Source organism: Athene noctua, chromosome 1 (genome assembly GCF_965140245.1).
Source record: "Athene noctua chromosome 1, bAthNoc1.hap1.1, whole genome shotgun sequence".
Taxonomy (NCBI): Eukaryota; Metazoa; Chordata; class Aves; order Strigiformes; family Strigidae; genus Athene; species Athene noctua.
Genome location: NC_134037.1, coordinates 137010667 through 137031452, shown reverse-complemented (window position 1 = coordinate 137031452; position 20786 = coordinate 137010667). Strand labels below are relative to the sequence as shown.

At 37.7% G+C, this 20786-nt stretch overlaps 1 protein-coding gene across 4 annotated transcripts in view; it reads right to left on the bottom strand.

Annotated features, from left to right (window-relative positions):
* Nucleotides 1-20786, bottom strand: part of ZBTB20 (zinc finger and BTB domain containing 20) — a 460828-nt gene that overhangs the window by 400538 nt on the left and 39504 nt on the right. The gene's annotated exons all lie outside the window — the stretch shown is intronic.

Sequence of the window (20786 nt, the reverse complement as noted above, 5' to 3'; positions counted from 1 at the left end):
ATATGGTTTAGCCATCTGACTGGAATAATTTCCAATTCCCATTATAAGAGGTTCACTTAGATTACGTTGCCCAAACCCACTCCAGCCTGGCTTCTTGCTTCTTCACAGGAGCAGCAGGATCCCTTCATTCCCCTCAAGTGCTGACTTTCCACCAAGAACCTGTGCCAAAAGCTAATACCAACTTGAGTATGGCAGGACTGGGCTAACTAAGCTTTCTGGTATTCTTTAATCCTTCACTGGTGAGGGGTTTTCAAAGCTAGCAACAAAAACATTTTAATCACTGAGATTACAGGTAAGAACAGATTACTTAACAGAAAATAAGTGCTCTTTGGAAAACTCTTGTTTAGAAAGGACACAAAGTGTTGCTTTCTCAAATAAAGAAGATGTAAAACTAGCAGATTTTACTAGTAACACTTTTCCAAGCCTGACTTCCCACCAGATCCTGGCTACTACAGGGAGGGTTATCTCGCTTTCTCAGAGACACGCTCACAATTTCTTTTCAGACCTGCAGCCTTCCTCTCATTTTCTGGGTGCTTTCTACCTCTGTCCATCACAATCAAAGGATGCCCCAGGTTCAGCATTTGTGGACATTTCCCTATGGCAACCCCCAGAGCCTACCTAGGTCAGTCCTGAGCATATGCAGTGTAGTCTGTTGGCTTCCACTGTTTTCAGGGAAGAAGGTTTATTTTCCTTGAACTAAGGCTCTGTAGCATGCACTCCAGCTTTCATAAGGCCTGCGGTTGCCTGAATAGACAAGGTGGACAGCAGCTGTTAGCACTTTCCAATATTACACAACCATAGTCTGGAACAGTCTGTCAGTTCTGTGCAGACAAAGAATAAGGTAAAAAAGAAGGCCTAAAATATTGAGTAAAATATTGAGTAATGAGGGTGGGATTTTGACCTTTAAATGCTGTTAGATGTATTGCATGAGGATATGTTTGATTTAAGTGATACTAGTAGGTAGGAAACTGTGCTGTGTCATCTAACAACTGAACCACTGTGTACTTGCTGGCACGTTATGTCAGAGAAAGATGGCTCTGCTGAGTGAGCCCAGTAAGAGAGGGTGGCACTGGGGAACCTGAAAGAGGTGAAAAGCGAGGAAAAAGCGTGGGAAAAACTCATCACAAGGTGAAAGAGAATATTTTCTATTTTAAACCCACTGATCACTCAGACCTGCGGCAGTGCTTAGACATTATCTCCTCAAGCTCTGAAAAGGATTAAATCTACGTCAAAAGTCTCAGTTTCTCTTCTCTGGCCTACTGGCATTTGAAATTTTGGACAACTACCCATGATGCTCACAGCTTCTGTCAGTTGTGATTCTTGCCAGAAAGTGCTATACATGAGTCCGTATAACTGTTACAGTTACTCTTCTTTATTTTCATAATCATTAATCAACCCTTTTTAAACATTTGAATGTCTGAATTTCAATAGTGACAACATTTCTACCACATAGTTTTTAAAACTGTTTTCATATATGATTGAAATTAATCAAGACTTATACTTGAGATGGTCATTTGTTGGGTCAAGATAGCTACTAGAGCTACCATATCCAAAATTACAGGCCATTTATTTTGGTTTTAATTCCAACTTCCACGTTTAGATTTAATGGTTTCACTTGGATCAACAGCTTATTGGTGATTCAAATTATATCCTATCAAGTAATACCCTCTAAATCTGATGCATCCATGTGACATCAATGAAGTAAAAAACGATGTACGCAACTCAGGAAACCATTTTTGGTCCACTTAAAAGTAAACCCCATATACTAAGCAAAGGTCAGTACTTTCCAGCATAGGCTCACAACAGGCTTACTGACCTCAAAGTCACAAAATATATCAAAAACCCTCAGAGAGGTTTGAGGTAGATCATGGTAATTTCCTTGAAAAATGTGCTTTCAAGGGGGAAGTAAATTAGGTACATTTATTAACTCTGCTTTTTAAAGTATCTAACCAGAACGATATCTACCACAAAAATAAGAAATCTAGAAAAGGATAACTTAGTCATAAATTAAAAGCGCCTCTTCTGCTATGCCAGTTGCTTGTACAGTAACAACAGCATACTGTACTGCTGTTCAAAAGCAAACAAGAAAGAACTATACATACTTGTTCGTTTCCTTATGTTAATGCCTTATAAGCTACATGGCCTTTTGACATTTGCTGCTAATGAAAAAGCACTATTCAGTGAACTATCATTAGATTAAGTGAAACCAAAATAAATACATTCCATTCAAGAATATGTAAAGAACGTGTCAATTTTATTTACGTTTTCTCTCAAGGTTATGGAGCTTTCACAGTGGGAGGGAGAAGATATTACAGGATGATAACTGTGAGGATCCTCTCTTTTTAAGACTCTATATTTAAACAACAAAATTCAAAGAGTAGGATTATTAATTATATTAGCATCACTCCAGTTCAGTTCCTTCCAAACACAGTCATCATACAAACTAAACTCGGGTAGCAAGTGGATGAAAGGAATCACTGTTGATTAATGCTAAGAATATAGAAGCCAAAAGGATTTCAGACAATGATCCACTGTGAGACTACCAGTAAATCTCTTGGTCTCTTTTGAGATTCAGTCAACCTGGCACAAACAGTGGGTAAAGTATATCCTTAGCAAAATGGACAATGCATCACTGCAATTCTCTTTTTTTTAAAAAAAAAAAAAGACAGACTTGTGTGTGAATTTAATGCTTATGGAAAAGTCTAATCTGGCAGGCTTAGAGCTTGAAATCCTCTCATTTCCAGCACAGTACTTCTAGCAGCAGAACAGATTGGTTCACACAGGCTCACCATTACCCCTCAGCCTTGAACTGAAGGACCATGCTGACCAGTCAGGTTCTGCGGCTGGTTCATTCTGCGGCTGGTTCATCCTCTTTCATTGGACTTTCAACCACAGACCAATTACTATTGTCTGTAGTAATGTTTTTTGTGGTATGGAGGTATGGACTTTGGTCTAGTGAAAACTAGAGTTGAGAGTTCTTTAACTTGTTTCAAGAGTCAGGCTTGTCGGGGAGGGGGGGGAAGGAACAAATCAAATTATTAGCATCAAACTCCATGATAAAGACAGATTCTGGAGAATTTCTGAAGACAACTGCCCAAAGCAGTTGGCCTGCAAGTATAAAATAATGATCTGGATATTTATTTTTTACAGGAAAGGAAGCTTTGTACATGTGTGGAAAAAATTTAAAGAAACAACAGTGTTACAGTACTATTCTTAACGCGCGAAAAAGTCTTGCGGAAAACGATTTACAATCCCTGTGCACTCCTAAATTCTATTTGAAAAGTACTACCTGTCCATCTTTATCTCCATGGAAGACTTGGATTAACTGTCTAGGCCCAGGACAAAATTACCTTTGAAGGCAACAGTTGCATGAAGCCCAACAGCTGTAACACTATCTACCAAGTTAACCTCCTCTTAATTTTATGTGCTGTAACTTTACTTAAAGAGAAATCATCACCTGGAACATGAGAAGCAAATGATATTTTTAATATTAGAAGTACTAGCAACTAGCCTGTGTATTTCTTCAGAAGGAAATACCAATGCAGACAGTGAATTAAAACATGCCATGGTAACAGATGAAGACTTCAACTGTCAACAAAATCAGGCTATTAATTCTTACATAAACAATCTTTTTAGATCTTTGATTTTTAATATACAGTCCAAAGATCACTCTCACATTTCAGCAGCTTTTGTCTTTTAATGCCAATCATTTCAACTGACTTTTCTCACTACCCTGTGCTTTCTCTCCCCTTTGGAAAAGGTGAGTGAAAATATCAAATGATATCTTACTCTGCCAAGACCAAAAGAACAGTTCAAATGTTCAAAAAAACTAGGCAATTACTTTGCTTAAGGCAGGGAAGGAATGCGATTAGTGTGGGGTGGATCACTGCTGGGCAGAGAAGGGGAAAAAAACCAACCCAAACCTAAATCTCTTTTCATTCTCTGTTTCAGTCTATACTCAAGTCTACACCATGTAAACAGCAACCAAAAATTACTGGATGGAAAACACATAATTATTTTGCTGCTTATCATGTTCTTTTCTTGAGTGACAGATACTGAGATTCAAGGGGAACCTGGGAATCTATTGGCCTGTTCATTATCACTGAAAGCAAAGATGCCCTGAATGATCCACTTGGACTAATCACCTGCCACAGGATGCAGTCTCACAGTGGATGGATCTAAATGTGTCTGGGAGAGCACCTCACGCTGCAGTTGGCCTCTATGCACCTCCTCAAACGACAAAGACTTCAGACTTTACAGCCGTCAGCTTACAACCTCTCCCCAGTCTGTAACTCGCTCACACAACAAGAAAACATATATGATGTGTCTGTTACCTGATTTGTTCCTCCAAATTTCTGTTCTATTTCTGAAACAGAACAAGTCTGAAACTTGCCTTTGACTGAGATGAACTAAGTGATACCTCATAATAAAGACAGACTCCTCTATCCCTGGTCATTCCATCACAAAGGAGGAAGCAAAGGTGCTGCTTTTAGCCAAAAAATCATCACCACCTTTAAATCCGAATTCCCTCAAAGCACTAGAGATTAGTCTGGGGGAACACAGAAGGGAATGGAGAGATGACAATTCTTCATTCTCTCCAGAGACTATGCATCCCTACAGATTTTGCTTCCTGTGCAACACTTAACTCCTTGATGTCTTTTCTCTCATGATCTCTTCTTCGGCAGAAACTTCTTCAAATTTAAAAATCAGAACATGAGCCAAGTAAATAAAAATAAATAAATAAAGCTCAATGTCTATAAAAAGTACACAGACTAACCTGCTTAATTATTAACAGGTAAACACAAAAAATTCTGAATTATTTACTTAATCTTTTTCAGCTACAAACCTCAGACTTTTAGAGCATGAAATACATGCTTTATTTTAGGACACAAAACGGGTATTTTATAAGGCTGTGGACTTTTTTTGGGGGGGGAAGTAGGGTTGTTTTGAAGAATATGCATTTCTTATTAACCCCAAAATACCTTCCTTTCACTGAACCCTGGTGGAATTTTAAATAGAGAAATAAAAGTTTTAGTATAAAGATCCTGTATTCACATGTTTGCTAGTGAATGAGCTGGCTGTTTCTGACTCGCAACTGAGAGAAAACGATTCCTGTGAGACATATGCACCCTCTCCTGTTTCTGTACATCTGCTAGGAAGATGCTAGATTTAGAGGAAGAACCTGGTGACAGCTCCAGACAGAAACTCTACAATGAAGGATAAAACAGTCCCAGGTACAATTCCATTTTCTTTATTGAATAAAGCTGCCCTGCTGAAGTAAACTTTGTCTGTGCTGCAAATAACAAATAGGTCAATGCCATCAGTCCCTGAGGATCCAAAGAGATGCTGTTCTAGGCCTGACCTCCAGTTGAGTCCATCTTTATGTTCTGCCTCCTTCTGACACATCGTTCTGCCTAGCCTAATGCTGATGTGACACAGCCTTCCCCAGTGATATGCTGAAAACGAGGTAAGTTCCAAGTTCCTTGCTGGATAAAACAGAAATGTTTCCATACCTGCTGAAGTTAAAACATACCCCTTGAAGTCTCCAGCATTCAGCAGTGTAAAACAATGCCACCTCCTCAGTAATGTCAGGCCATCATACAGTCATTACCATCCAGAAAACAAGTTACATAATCATCATCCTCGAAGAAATGTGGTTGTGAATCTCTGACAATTTTTCTTAACTAGCTTTTCTTCGGAAATGATTCTGTAACATTGCTTTTGAAGCCCTGAATTAATAAAGACATATGCATATATGCTGAAGCTGCACACATGCCACTAAAAATCCATTCTAAAGTTTCACATGCAAGAGAAGTCTTCACAAGAGCACTACAATAATATTTAACAAGGTATTCACATACTACTATTCCCTCATCATTGCTACAAACACGTAGAAATGTGACTTCTGGTAACATATGTATTAATCTACTCTTAATTGCTATAATGGTCTGACATAATTTGGGGTTTTTTCATGGGTTTAGATCTTAACAATTTTGTCAACGTTTATGTGCTACACTTTTTTTGCCTACCAAAGCCTTCTAAAGGTGCAATTCAGGAGATGAGACAGTTAAATCACCGAGCTGGCTTAGCCTCTAATTTAGGTGGCCTACTTATGTTAGCAACATTTTATTAGCACGTTACGCTGTATATTTAATATTTAGTATGCTGTGTGAAAATGGTTTACTGTGTACTGCTCACATAAATGACTTATAAATTCTGTTTGACACAGAGAACAGTGTGTAAGTAATACATGTATTTCTAAGTATACCTAATGCTACGGAAAATAAGGATAAACAGAAGATGTAGAGAAAATACTAAAAAAAAATAAAATAAAATTATCTGATGATGCAGTTAAAGGTTAGCTTATAAATACTTTGGTAAACCAAGGATGCAGAATCAGGGATATATGCACAATGCTTGTCCCTCCTTCAACTTTTGATTACAAACCTTCCTCTGGAAGCCTCAGCAGACATCCAGTTGAAGGAAAAGGCAACTTTCATAATTGCTGATGTCTCACAGTGGAGACAACTGCAACAAAGCGTACAGCAAATCATTCCCAAAACTTTTATATCTTACCAGAGCCCAAAGACAAAGTGTGAACTTTCTTTGAGTTTAGGAGTGCTTTCAGGACATTTTTCAGGAGGCAAGTAAATTGGCTGTGTCCTCATGAATTATGCAGCCCTTCCAATGTGTACTTAACACTACGTTAGCTGGAAGCCCCCAGGAAAGGATGCCCAGTGTTATACATTGATCAGCAGGTGGTACCAAAGGAGAATCACTCAGCCAAATCAGGTCCAAGTTTTCCTGGAAGAGCTCAAAAGCAGCTCTAGCAGTGATCTCAGTTATCCAGCTATACCTATAAGCCGTTTTGGTTGTATGGATGTTCAGAAATTACTACTGGAATGGAGATTTTTTTACTTTAGCTCTCAGTTATGAGGAAAAGTATACTCGGTTTTGTGCTCCTGCTATTTACAAAGTGAATCAAAGCTTCACTGGCAGGCATTTGTAAGGGCCAGATAAGGGAAAATCCTTCAGCCTCACCTGAATTAGGCCTTCGTGAAAAGACCCATAAGCAGTGCTAGTGCAATTCTGACTACCTTGGAAGAGGCAGAAGAAGGGATTTTGCCTATTTTCTTCAGCCAGATCCTTCTTAACTTTCAAATTATTTCAGCCACTCTAGATACAGGTGGCTCTTTTTACCACATACCCTTAAACCAAGTATGTACGGTAACTCTTCCCGGGGGGGGGGGGGGGGGGGGATGTGAAAAAGGCTTATACCTTAACCCTAACACTAGCTCTTGATCTCTAACAAGTGAATCATTCACATTTATCAGAAATATATTTTTCTGAGATCTTCTGACAGGTGAATTTATCAGTGTGAAGGAAGGATGATAACCTCCCAGGACAAGTTGTCTCCAGCTGCCTTTGAAGCTTGTATTAACCCAGATAAGAAGAAAAAGTTCATCAAAAGGCAAGAAGTCTTGTTTATAATCAGTATGTTTTAGCTTTTGGTATTTCTTCTGCTGTGTAATTTGTCAATATATCTATAAATTCGTTTATAATGAGGTAGCTAAGACAGATGCCAAGACTTTAGTAAATACCAAACTTCTTTTCTGCAACAATATATGATCACATAAAAAGCATTTTTTTTTTCTGCCGGTGAAGTATTTTCAGTATTATTACAAAGGACCCTTACTGTTTATTAGAATCCCCGACAAAATATAATCTCCAAAGCTTTTTTCAGTATCTTTAGTTGATGCTTGTCAAGTGACATTCAAAAACATTTTTGTTTTGAAAACAAAACCAAACCAAAATTGAGCCTATTTCACATTCTTTTTATTCTTCTACTTTACTGAATTTTTCAAAATTATTCCAATACAGGTACAACACTTAAATGACATACCCTAAAATGCCTCACAATAGGGAAAGTCAGTTCGCATTTCCTCTAGGAAAAAACCCACAAAACAAAACAACCTATAAAATCTCTTAGAAAATGTATTTTTTGCAGTTATATTCAGTGGGGAACATTAAAAATTCAATATTTGCCACTTTGCAATGACTCCTGGACACAAAACAGTTCCTTCATGCTGCAGAGGTACTTCTAAACATAAGGGTAACTAGAAGACAAGTGTACACTTGAAACAGTACTAAGTATGACACCCACACTACTTTTCCAATCTTGACATCATTTCTCCCGTTATTTTCTCCTATCATTTCCATCATTCATTACAGATACAGTATTTATTTTTTATAATGATTAATATGTAAAAATCAGTACATAGAAACCAAGTAACAAGAATGGGTCTAATTAAAAATTAATATTATTACAAAAATAACTATTATATTAATCAATATGAAGACTGAGATATTCAGATCAGTAGGACATTTTTAGTTCTAACATTCATCCTGCTTTAAGGACATGAGGGCAGTTGATTTAGTAAAAACCATAGCTGAGATACATCAATATATGGTATCTGGATTAAAACCATTTTGGGAGCTATACTGCAAACTAGCAGGTATCTCCATTATAAGAATGCTTCATATTTGATACAACAAATATAAAGTTTGTACAGATTAAGATCTGAAGGAAACAACCCAAAAGGGACTCTACATTTTTAGCTGAAAACTCGCCAGCAAAAATGAAGGGATAGCTGCGGATCAAACTAACCTTTGCTGTAATCTTACCAAAATCAGTAAGATTCAAGGATGAATTTAACTAATTGCTTATTACACAGAGTTTTTAAATTAAGAACGTTTACATACAAAAATACTTTACATAGTAAAAATCTGTTTCTTGAAGTGATACCCCTCAAAACGTGATCTACTTATTATTTTAATATGACCTATGTATATAACTTTTTACCTCTATTTTCCTCAAACTTGCATAAAATGTCCTCCACTTTTCTTGCATTTAATACAGGTCAATGGATTATGTAGGTTTTTGCCCTCTTCTGTAAAATGAGACTAAGCAAAGTTTCTGATATAATACCAAAACTGTTTCCAGGTGATCAGTTATTTATATTGCAGTAGAGTTTAGAGGTTACAGTGAGATCCATGTATATTAGGCACTGCAGTGACACAGACCAGGAGACAGTTTTCACTAGAAAAAAAACTTTTCAGACATGCCATCCAAAGAATGAAAGAACAGGAACTTTTTCGGATGAGTTGGGACACACAGATTGGAGTTACTCAGGAAATCTGCGATAGAGTACAGTGCTGAACTTTTATCTCAGGTTACACTCCACTGCTTTAACACAGCCTTCCTTCCCTTCTATTAATTAATATAAAGCCCACTCCAAAAGTCCCAGTATTACATCTGCCCCATTAACTTAATGAGTCCAGACATCATGCTACTTTGCATTTGCATAACTCTAGCATCAGGAATCTCAAAGCACTGTAAAGCAAAACCAAATAGAACCAGTTTATCCTCACTTTACAAGTAGTAAAATAAAAACACAGAGGCATTAAGCGTGAAGTCATCCCACCTAACTTTGGCCATCTAAAAGGCACTGTTGCCTAGGCTACTCTTTTCACCACTGAACATCTTGAGAGGGTGATTCCTTCTCTTCTCAGATACATGATTAAGTTGATCACCAGAGAAGGCTCTACCTTCTTCTGCCCATTCCTTCCATCTAGCCTAAACGTCCAGACTAAACACCTCATGCTTAGATGAATGAGCTACACTCCCCTATCCTATCACAAAGTAGATCTCTCTTGCTTTCCCTTGATATCTTTTCTAAGAGGGAAAACGGTGATTGGCCAAGGTCTGCACGTCCCGACTAGTCAGCACATACACGCAGAAAGTTAAGTGCACGCTGCTAGACCTATTAGTGTGTTGACAAATGAGACAAACAGAACTTATTCCTTCTTAGCGTCTGGGTAGTCTAACAGTTCACCATCTGAGCTACTGGCTGGACAAACAAATGGCCATAAATTGCTAGGTCTAGCTGAGATTTGTGCCACCCTAAGCCCAGAGTGGATGCCCAGCAGGAATACTTAGGGTGCTGTCACAATAATGGCTATAAATAAAACTCACATCAAAATGAGATTTTTTTTCCAAGAATGGTGATAAAAGTCTGCTATCAGACTTTGATCACAAGTCCTATTATTCAGAAAAGGAAATACCTCTGAATCCTTGTGAAAATGAATCTGTCTGGAGCTGAAATAACTTTTAAAACACAGAACTGCTTACATGGTTTTCTCTGTCAACCCAGAGATCAGATTGGGGAATCCAAAAATGCTTGACTTCTATGCAGATTTGAAACACATCAGAAAAATCTGGCACATGATAGGATCTTGAAGCTCTGAAGTAACTGTGAAGTGGTATTTCAAATAGCTCTTCCAAAATGAAAACTGGTTAACACAAAAGTGAAGTGATGCCTCTTCCAACATTAAAACAGACCAGAATGCAATATGTATTGTCTTGTCTCTCCCACAATAGAATGACTTAGACTAACAGCTTCTATTCTATGTAATGTGCTTTAGTGGTTTTGCCAAATAAAACCTGGGAAGGAGTTCTCTAAAGAAATCACAGGATGCCAATGGAGTCACATGAAAAAATACCAGCCCTTTCACTCCATCACTTTCCAAATCCTAAAGGGAATGAGAAAGCTGCAGTACCTCAAGAATCCGATTTTGCAAATTCAAGCTTCTCCTCTTTCTTCAGTTACTGGCAATAAGCACCCATTAGGTACAAGTAAAAGAACTAGTCTTGCTTTAAAACAGAGCACTACTGTGTAGTGAATGAGCCTGAATCATACATGCTTATCACAAGCCCAGCAGTTAGCACTGAGCCAACAGCTAGAAACACCACTACCACGCTCATACTTCTGTTTTAGCAAGTGGCTCCGTTTAAAATGAAAGTAATATGCTAACAGTTCCCCAACCAGTATTTGTATCACTATTACAAATGGTTATCTGTTATCACCAGAGCAGAATCGATACTTAATGCAGTAGCTAAAGACCAGCTCTCGCTGTTTCACGGCGGAGGAGAAGGAAGGGAGAGGGATGCTAAGGAGCAGGACTCTGACTGCAGATCCTGCCACCAGGAACCACAGCAGAGCAGCAGTAGTGAGCAGCAGACAGGTTCATTGATCAAAGAGCAGAAGGATCTTCCATGGCAATAGTAGCAGAATGGCCTTTTGTAGGAATAAATTTGCATTGCAGATCTTACCATCTTCTTCCATACACGCACAATTTATTTATTTTGACCTGCCCGTTCCAAAAAGAGCTGTGCTCCACAAACAAGACCTGGCAAAAAAACCACAGTGGCCTCGACTCTTTCTCCAGGTAACAAGATGAGGAAACAAATGGAAAAGTTCTCAGTTAACTCAGTGATGAGTGTATCTATATGCTAATAATGCTAACACTGATAATTCCTACTGCAGGTACCAAAATGTCAGTAATGCTTCTGGACAATTTTTTTAAGAGCATAAAAGCAATCTTAATACTTTGCCAGAGTAATATCTTCATATCCATCTACTACCGTTAAATTAACTTTCTAAACCAGAGCAACTAACATTATGCATAGGAATTAGTCTGATTTGTTAATGTTTATTTTTCTGGGGAGGAAGAAGCATATCTTAACTCTGAACTTTCCACTTTTGTTAATGATTAAAAAGTTACTTAAAAATTAACTTTATTAAATTAATAATTTATATGACACTCCTAAAATTTACTTATAACATATACTAGTCAAATCTATTTGTTGTTTTGGGGGCTGTGGATAGAGTAGGCGAAGTATTCAGACAAAACAAAACAGTTTCCAATAGAAGGATATAGACCATGTTCTATTTGTCTGAGAATAACATCTATTATTTAGTGTGGAGCAAATATGTTCAGAGGCTAAATGGTCTCTTTCAAATGACAGAGGAATTCTTTTTCCTCTTTTTGTTTAGTACAACATGCCCCTGATATACCCAAATAGCTCTATTTAAAAGGCAATCTTTATTAGGTAATTTTTAAAATGGGAATTAGATATGTACTAGCAAAAATTGCTTGGCTGTTTACTTACTGATTCTTTAGAGAGGCCAATTATTTTACCAGTGGAGAAGATGAAATCTGTTACCAAAAAATGGGACTTATATGTTAAATGCCATTTATAGTAGAGAGTTATTTTGTTTCTAGGTCTGGCCACCTAAAAAAAAAAAAGGGACAATAAATTGAAGACTGTATCATACTTCAACAATAACAACCAGTGCCCCAAACACTTTCCATCACAAATCTCACTGGCACAATTCCTACTTTATAAGTGAGAAAAAACTGTCAGAAAAACAAGTCGGGGTGAGATAAAGAACATAAGAAAATAAAAGGCTTCCTAACTTCCAGTCTTGTGCTTACATGATTATGTTGCTGTTTATGATCCAGAGACTTTACACCTTCTCACTTTTTAAAGAAAAAAATCCTGCATTTTTAACATCTCTCTTGAACATCCACCTGTGCATCCATATTTGTGTCATCCACTATCATGACTAAAATAATCTATCAAATAGATATCATGGCCATTCAAACCTGGAAGGGAGTGTAAAATTACAGTCCTTACAATCTTGACTTTATCTGTGTAAGCCACTCAAAACAGTGGGTATTTCTGTTCAGCAGAGTCCTTCCAATGCATACACTGTCAGAACCTTCCCTGTGATACCACAGGCAGTGCTTTCCAGTTACGTAGAGCCCCAACAAATAAAAAAAGTCAAGAGTTAACAGCAAGATGCTGTCAAGAAAAAAGCTTAACTTATGAACATGTTCAGATTGCCATTGCCCAAAAATCTGAGTAATGTTCCAGATATGTTATGTTAAGCTGTTACACAAGATTGTCTGTAATGTGAATATTTTTTTAAGAAGTACTGAGGGTGGTGTTGGGGGTTGGATGAAGGCAGGTGGCCAAAGTTATTACTGAATTGAAGAGGATTATTTTAATTATTATTGGACTATTAACCCTCTGCATGGTCCTATTTAGCCAGTTTCATTGTGTTTAGGAGTAATATGATTTATAACCATTGTACTTGAAATTACTGTTGATCACCGAGCATTTGGGAATAAAAATAGATATGATTAGATGTGCAAAGCTCATTTGAATGCAGTTTTATGCATAGACTGGGTTTCTATCCACTAAAAAATAGCCCTTAATAATAAGATATCAAGGAAAACGCAGTGAGAAATGATATTTTATGTGTAATATGTGATCTGTGTATTCTAGCTACACCTCATAATGAACGTGACCAAATACTGAACACGAACTGAAGAACAAACCTTTTGTGTGGATGCAAAATTTGAGTGGCAGGAAAAAAACATAACAGAAGATAAGGGTTTTCATTCACAATGCAATGTAAATTAAAAAACCAGGATATAAAAGAGTAGAAACAAGAAAGGTAATATAACAAACTTACATTTCACCCTCCATCATTACAAGGATCAAAACAGGGGCATACATCTTCATTCTAGTCAGATGGCTACTATAATATAAATCATAGTAGCTCATACGAGAAATAAAATATCAAGGACTCAGTTATGTTTTCAATTAAAACAAAGTGAACCGTAAAAAAAAAAAAAAAAAAAGAAAAAGAAAGAAAGAAAACAAACAACAAAGTCTGTGTTAGTTTTTTTCAAACAAGGGTCCAAGTATAGATGGAAGTAAGGTGTATCCCTATTTCTGTGATCACTTTGCCTTTAACTTCACTGGGAACAGCACAAAGCTCAGAGACTTCCCTTACCAAGCCTATTTTCACTCTAAATAGGTCTTGACGGTGCTGTAGCTGCGGAGCCAAAAAAAAACGAGGCCAAATTTTATGTGGTCATGCTAGCGTGGTGGAAAAGCTTTTGTGAGAATTTGATGTTGTAACTGCATTTGTACATCTGGCTCCTCACAGACCTTCAAAGACTTAGACATCTATAGACACTTACATGGATTATTAAATGGCCTGTTAGTAAAAGAGGTGGATTCAGGACACTGCCACATTTGAATTTGGTATCTGCAACTAGACTCTGACATTTCATTTGGATACTTAAAGCATTAATGTTATTGTATCCTGTAGACCTATATTAACAAGTTTGATGTAACAGATGGGAGCTTTTTCAAAAAAATGTAAACAGCTGATCTGAGAGCCAGCACTTTCTATAGACAGACCTTACAGTGAAATATAGCACTCTACTGTTTATTCCAAACACATCACGGCACTGTAAGTAGACCACTTTATACAAGTGAAGAAATAGAGTAAACGTAAAAGGAACACACCTCAAGAATTTCTCCTCCTGCTTTCGCTAATTCTAAATAGAACATTCTCCCTCAGTTTCTCTGCTTCTGACCTATCCAAAAAAAAAATTTTTAAAAATCAAGGAAAGTATTGCCCTCTACAAGCCAGGTCAGATAATTTGAACCAAATCTCAGAGTCTTCTTGCAGGGCTTCTCAATTGTCCATTCTCAACATCTCCACGTTTCTGACTTTTGTTAATTTAAATATTAGGCTCATTTTAATATTATTCCACTAGACCTCACCAATTGTCTGTAACGCAAGTAGTTTCTTAAACACATACTTACAAATCTGCTCCTTCATAAACTACTTCCTAAATAAGAGAAGGACAAGAAACCAGTGGGTTTTTTTTGGAAATGGGGTTTTAACTACTCTTCTTGAATCACCCTCTTTCATCTTGAGTTGCATGCTTCTTCTTACATATGTATTTTAAGTGCATTAATGGAAATGGTTACAAATAGAGGACCATCTAGTTTCTGCATTTCTCACACTGTGTATTTGCTTTAGCACAATTGAAATTAATAACAATAGCCGCATCTGACTGCGGTCTTCTTGTATGATTTCTGCAATGCAGTAATAAAAGACGCTGAAAGTTCAGTGCTCTGGAAAGACAACTTTAATTATTGTAATGTTTACTACAGGAAATTACCTATTGGACAATCCTGCCCAGAATCCTCAGCAGGAAATGGGACAGGTTTCTGTTTGTGGAGACAAACAGCCAGCCTAGTGCATTGTTAGCAGCAGTGCTTGAAAACTGTCCTCCCTTACATAGGATGAAAGATGGAAAACTGCAGCTCCTACATGAATGCAATATGCAACAGATTCCTAGAACCATATCTCAACACAGGTTGGGGTTTTTTTCCCTTGGAAAATAAGAAAATCAAACTGTTTAAGGCAGCGCTCGCAAACAGTTGATAATACTATCTTAATAACTTGGATAAATAAGTAAACAACAAGAAAAAAATTATCCCTGTTCGCAACAGGCAGTGAAAGCAGAGCAGAGCCGCAGTGTGGGAGCTGCCTAGAAGTAGCACTGAGTCTCTGTGGTCAGAGCCCAACTTGCATATCCTTTTATTCAGATGTCCTTCTCCCTCTGTGAGTCTGTAACACACTTTTCGAAAATGGCTAGTATGTATCAGAGAAGAAATACCCACATTTATTAGGCTTATGACAGTGTAAACACCATTAGAAGTGGTTCTGGTATGACATACCCTTATTTTGCACTTCTCCGTTTCCAACTTCCTTTGTCAAGTCTCACTCTTATTCACTTAGCACTTCCATTTATTGTCTCAGGGCCAGATTTTCAGTACTTTGTGTTCATCTCCAGCTCTCTCTACAGCTTTGTATGACAACCAAACTGACTCCCCTGCTGTCATCTGGGATACTTTTAACATTAACTGGGCAAAGTCCACATTCTGTTACTTCAAATATTTCTCCAGTATCTCTTCACTCTGTGCTTTAGAGATGTCCAGACTTCAGTTTACATTGTTTAAGATTTGATTTTTGCCCCAAGTCCAGTATTTTTGTAATATAACCTTTACATAAAACAAATGTTCCAGTACATGCAAAAGATTAAAGGAATGAAGGAAGTACTTGACTGTCCTTTAATTTTACACGTGTTTAATGTTACCTTGGAGAAACATACCCTTTTTTTTATTTTGATTCTAATCTACAAGCTATGTTGGATGATTGTGCAAAGAGCCAGCATGCTAGCTGTTGAAAGAAACAAAATGGAGCCAGGAACAAGCAGAGGATGTTCAGTGGTACAATCCACTGGATAATGGATACTGTTTGCTTACTCTCCAACACTCGGTAGCTTTGACTTTATTTATCATATGCAGAGGATTAAAATCCAGAGGCAATCAGGCTGATGATTTTCGTTTGGACTCTTACACATAGAAAGCAGCTAGATACTTCCGATCTGGGTGCAGCTACCAAACTCTTCTAGTTGTGGGAGTGGAGTTGAAAGCAGGCTGTTTCTCATTAGGCTGGCTATAGAGACAATCTGGAGCTGTGAATTAATTGATTTGAAGACCAAGAGGGACAGCTCTTGCATAACAGAGGCCATGGAATTTCACTCTGTAATTATAGTTAAGTTCAACTCCAAATCAAATAGAAACCAAAAGTGACCATATCAGGCCCATCTCTAATCAAAAGTAGCTCTTTCCCTTATCACTAAGCGCAAAATATTCCATATTTCTTTCTATTTCAAGCCATTTGGGTCTAAAATGAACCTGCTTGGAAGATCTTTATTCCTGCATGGACAGGAACAAATTTTCCACTGCTGCATGAAAAGACTAGAACAATGACAGTTTTAGGAAGGGAAGTAGTGGGGGGGAGGAAAGCTCTGCCTTTTTGGCAGTGCTCATAGAACATTAGTTAGGGTAGGTGGAGTCCCGCTGGGTCTAACCAACTGCTCAGATCACCTGTAACATTTTGCCCACGCCCAGCTTTACACTGTACATCTCAGAACACAGCGAAAAAGCTAATATATACATATATTTTAGAAGACAAAACTCTTGAGCACACATCCAAAGCAGATCAATTGCCTTTACAATATTCTCAGAACAAAATGTTCCACCAGCAGATCTGATAAGAAGAGCCAAAAAATGGAAAACACTTGCTACCAATTTATTGCAGTCACCCATAAACTATTACTAGAACATTATGTATTGGGGTTCAAGCCAGAAAGCTATTAAAGCGGACTGCACTAGAGTCTTTCCACTATGCTACTGAAGCATTAATAAGTCCTTAGAGAATTGTGTTTATGTTGAAAGAATCATCTTATTATCAAATTTTCACACACAAAAAATGCAGCTCTCTTCAGAATTACTGTGTGCCTTTGCTCTCTCCCCCACACTGGCTAGTGTCTCCACAAATACCATCATTCTCTGTTTCTGTCTGGCTGAAACCCTGACATACATACTTGGTGTTCCAAGCTGGAAAAATTTCAAGATAAATGATGCTAATTGACAGTGTTAATGGGTGCAGGATATACCACATCCTTTCCCCTGTTGTTTATCCCTAGGTGTCTTTCTCACTCCTTACAGTCATTCTATGTGCAAGAACAGAAAGAGTTAAAGGATAATGCTAAAAGGGTATCACTATTTTTTTTTAAATTATATGAATAAATAATAAACATTCAGTGGTATTCTATGGGACTGTGTTTCCAGTCCCTGTTACAGAAAAACCTCTAATAAATCAAAAACCTCCTTTCCCATTTAAGAGACAACACTGATACCCAGCAATATGATGATTAACCCAATGATTTACTGTTTTTACCTCAAGAATTCCTGTTTTCCTTTGAAAAGAGACATGCCTTCTTTTCAGTCACTTTCCTCTCATAGCACAAAGGGGCAAGCCAAGTGGAATGATGCCAGTTCCTATACCTGGAAGCTCCTTAAAACAGTAAGTCTTGAGTTCAAATTCACTAGGCCATCAGTCCAGAAAGACTTGAAATTCTACTTCAATGAAGTACGAAAAAAAACCTAAAATTCCAAGACAGGAAACCAAGTGCCTTGTACGAATTTATTTATACTATCCTAAACAAATATATATATATATATATATATATATATATATGGAATATCCTTATGGTTTGAGAGATGACTGGGAAAGCACTCCTGGCTGCCAACTGGCCCATAGGCTGTTCTCACTGGGCAGATAAAGTTAAACTTCCTTGTAAGCACGGAGAATCCTCAGCAATAAAGTATGATTGTAGTGGCTAGAACTACCAGTTTTGCTATTTTGTGAACTTCTTGAACAGATGTCATTAAATTTGATCAGACGGTACCAATATACTTGACTTCAAATAGTATGATTTGAAGAAATGTTAAGAACTTGCAGCTCTCTCTGATAATGGAAATTGTAGAAACTTAGTATCTGACTTTAGTGTACACAGAGAAAAAACAAGGATAAGGGGTCAAATGTATCCCTTAAGTAACTTCACTGGATCCCACAGTGGTTTTTATCTCTTGATTAATGACTGTGGGATATATTCCTTGCTCAGGCAGCACATTTATGTGTGGAGCTTTTCTACTTGCTTGTGTAATTAGTTACATTCCAATCAAACTTACAAGAAAAATAATAAGAAATCATTTCTACCTGCACTAGTGCACAGGACACCAGAGAGTGATTTTGCCATAGATAAACAGATCACATCTACAACTAAATCTCTCTCCATGGTTTGCCTCTTCACAGCAGGATTCAGGCTCTGCTGTCATCATGAGAGTCAATGAAATCTTCAACTCAAGATGTCCTCTTTGATTCTTCAAAGAATAAAGAGACACATGCTGGCATAACTATGTGTCAGCAAGCTGTTTTAAGCGAGACCCTTAGCATAATGCTGAAAAACTCTCACTATGCCAGGAAAAGGAATGAAAATATTTAAGCACAAAAATCAACACCCCAGAAAGGCTTGGATGTGCCCAGGTCTCCTGGGGAGATTTCATCTAGAACCTCTGCAGCAACTGAGTTATTGCACCTTCTGCTCCAAGTCCATTAGTCCATACACTTGCAAAAAAGTTGTCCACTGCTTCACTGAAAGGTTCACATTAAGACAGAAGTCTGGTGCTCAGGAGAAACATCCTAGATGTTTTCTGTGCTTAAAAGACAGGATGTTCCTAACATGATTTTTCTGTAAAGGGCAACTGAAGTATGGTATCAGTAAAAAATAAACAATATTAACTTAACTTTAAATCTTTCTTATCCAAAAATACACAACTGAAAAAAACCCTACCCCATCAGTACTAATGCACAAGCAAGTCCTCTCCATCTGCCAAATATGTAGGTCATTTCAATGAGTGACAGAGACAAAGAGGACTGATTTTACTTCATGAAATATTCCTGCTAATAGCAAAGTTATTGAGACATCTGTTAAAAGCCTGACCTGTTATAATGGGGGGATATCTAAAATGCCTGAAATTCCTATTTAAATTAATGCTACGCTATTTTATTGGGCATTTTAAAGAGGTACTGCTATTAACAAAAACATTATATAAATTAGAAACAGGCCTGCAATAATCCCCCAGATAAAATCTGGTGCTGTCTTCTAATGCTAGAGCATGAGCTTTTATTTGAATGTGCAATACTACAATATAGCAGATATGTAAAAAAAAAAAAAAAAAAAGAAAAAAAGAAATCTTAGAGTCATAGCATCCCAGTTTAAAGTTTGGCAGGGAACAGTTGGCAGACATTAAAAAAAAAAAAAAAAAGAAGTAAATATGTTTCATGGCCTGTATATAATTGAATATTCTTCAAATTCCTGTAATGGAAATGTCAATACCATGGAAATCCTTGAAATGTGGACACAGATAAATGTGGCTGAAGCCAAACACCTCCGCCCAGAATGAATAACAGGCCTTCGACAAAAAAAAAAAAAAAAAATCTACATAATAATAAATTACCCACTCAGTAATACTAACAAAATTAAGTTTTTGCTTTTGGGCTAGTGGTGAGGTGAGCAGAGGGAGGTGGAAGACAGGTGAAGAAAGATGTCAGGAGGACTGCTCTGCTGAGGCAAGGTACAGACACATGGAGAAGGGATTTGAGTGCCTGGAAGGACCCTCTGATGCCACGCACGTGACAAGACCATGGCTATTCTGTTACTGACTTTGACAGAACAGAACCAGTGACTAACTTTCTTCTCTTTCTGTTAGATGATGTACTAGAAGATGCATCCCACATGTGGTGAGTACCTCACTCTTGGAGGCTGAACACTGCTTCAGGAGCTCTTCTCTGAATTCTCTTCTTTCTCACTGGCTCACTCCCAAAAGCCAGTGGCCAGGCTTTCCCAGGCCACAGAGGTATGGGCTAGAATGAGGGGCACAGGTCCTTCTTACAAGCACAGCACCTCAATTCCAAACTGAAGTGAACACACACCAGCTTCTCTTTCTCCCCCACATCCTGGTTTCCTCAGGAGATGCCCACAGAGGTGGACGTGGTGGGGCTTTCTGTGGTACTGCTCCTGCTACAGACACCTGTGGACTGATGAGACACTGAAGTATATCGCAGGAAGTATATAACTAACCAGGTGGAACTGAGTAACAGCTCCTCAAAAACCTGCCAAAAGCCTTTGAACCACATTACAGGATGAAATACAGCTCTGAAAGTTTACTGGTAGACCACTTATATGTATTTTATATTTAATTCAAGGTTTCCTTTTTCTGAATCCAAAAAATGCTGGGTAGCAGATCAGTACGTTTTCATTTAAAATGCTGCTGTATCTAAGGGAGAAAACTCAGACATAATTTTTTTAAATGTGTGGGTAAGACAAGATAAACTCAATACCTATGACAAAAAATACTAGCATATGCAGAAAATAGAAGTCTATATATGCTCCTCCACCATTACAAGATATCATGCATCCCCCCCTCAACATCCATTTATGTCATACATACAGTCACTTGATGTACCACCCATGTGAAATCCAGTCCTTTTTATAAAATTAGCTAGGCAGAGATCTGGGTTTGACTGTTTCTCCTAAGATGCTCTATGAACATTCAGAGTTTTACAAGCACGTCTTCATGTTTTTCCTCCACG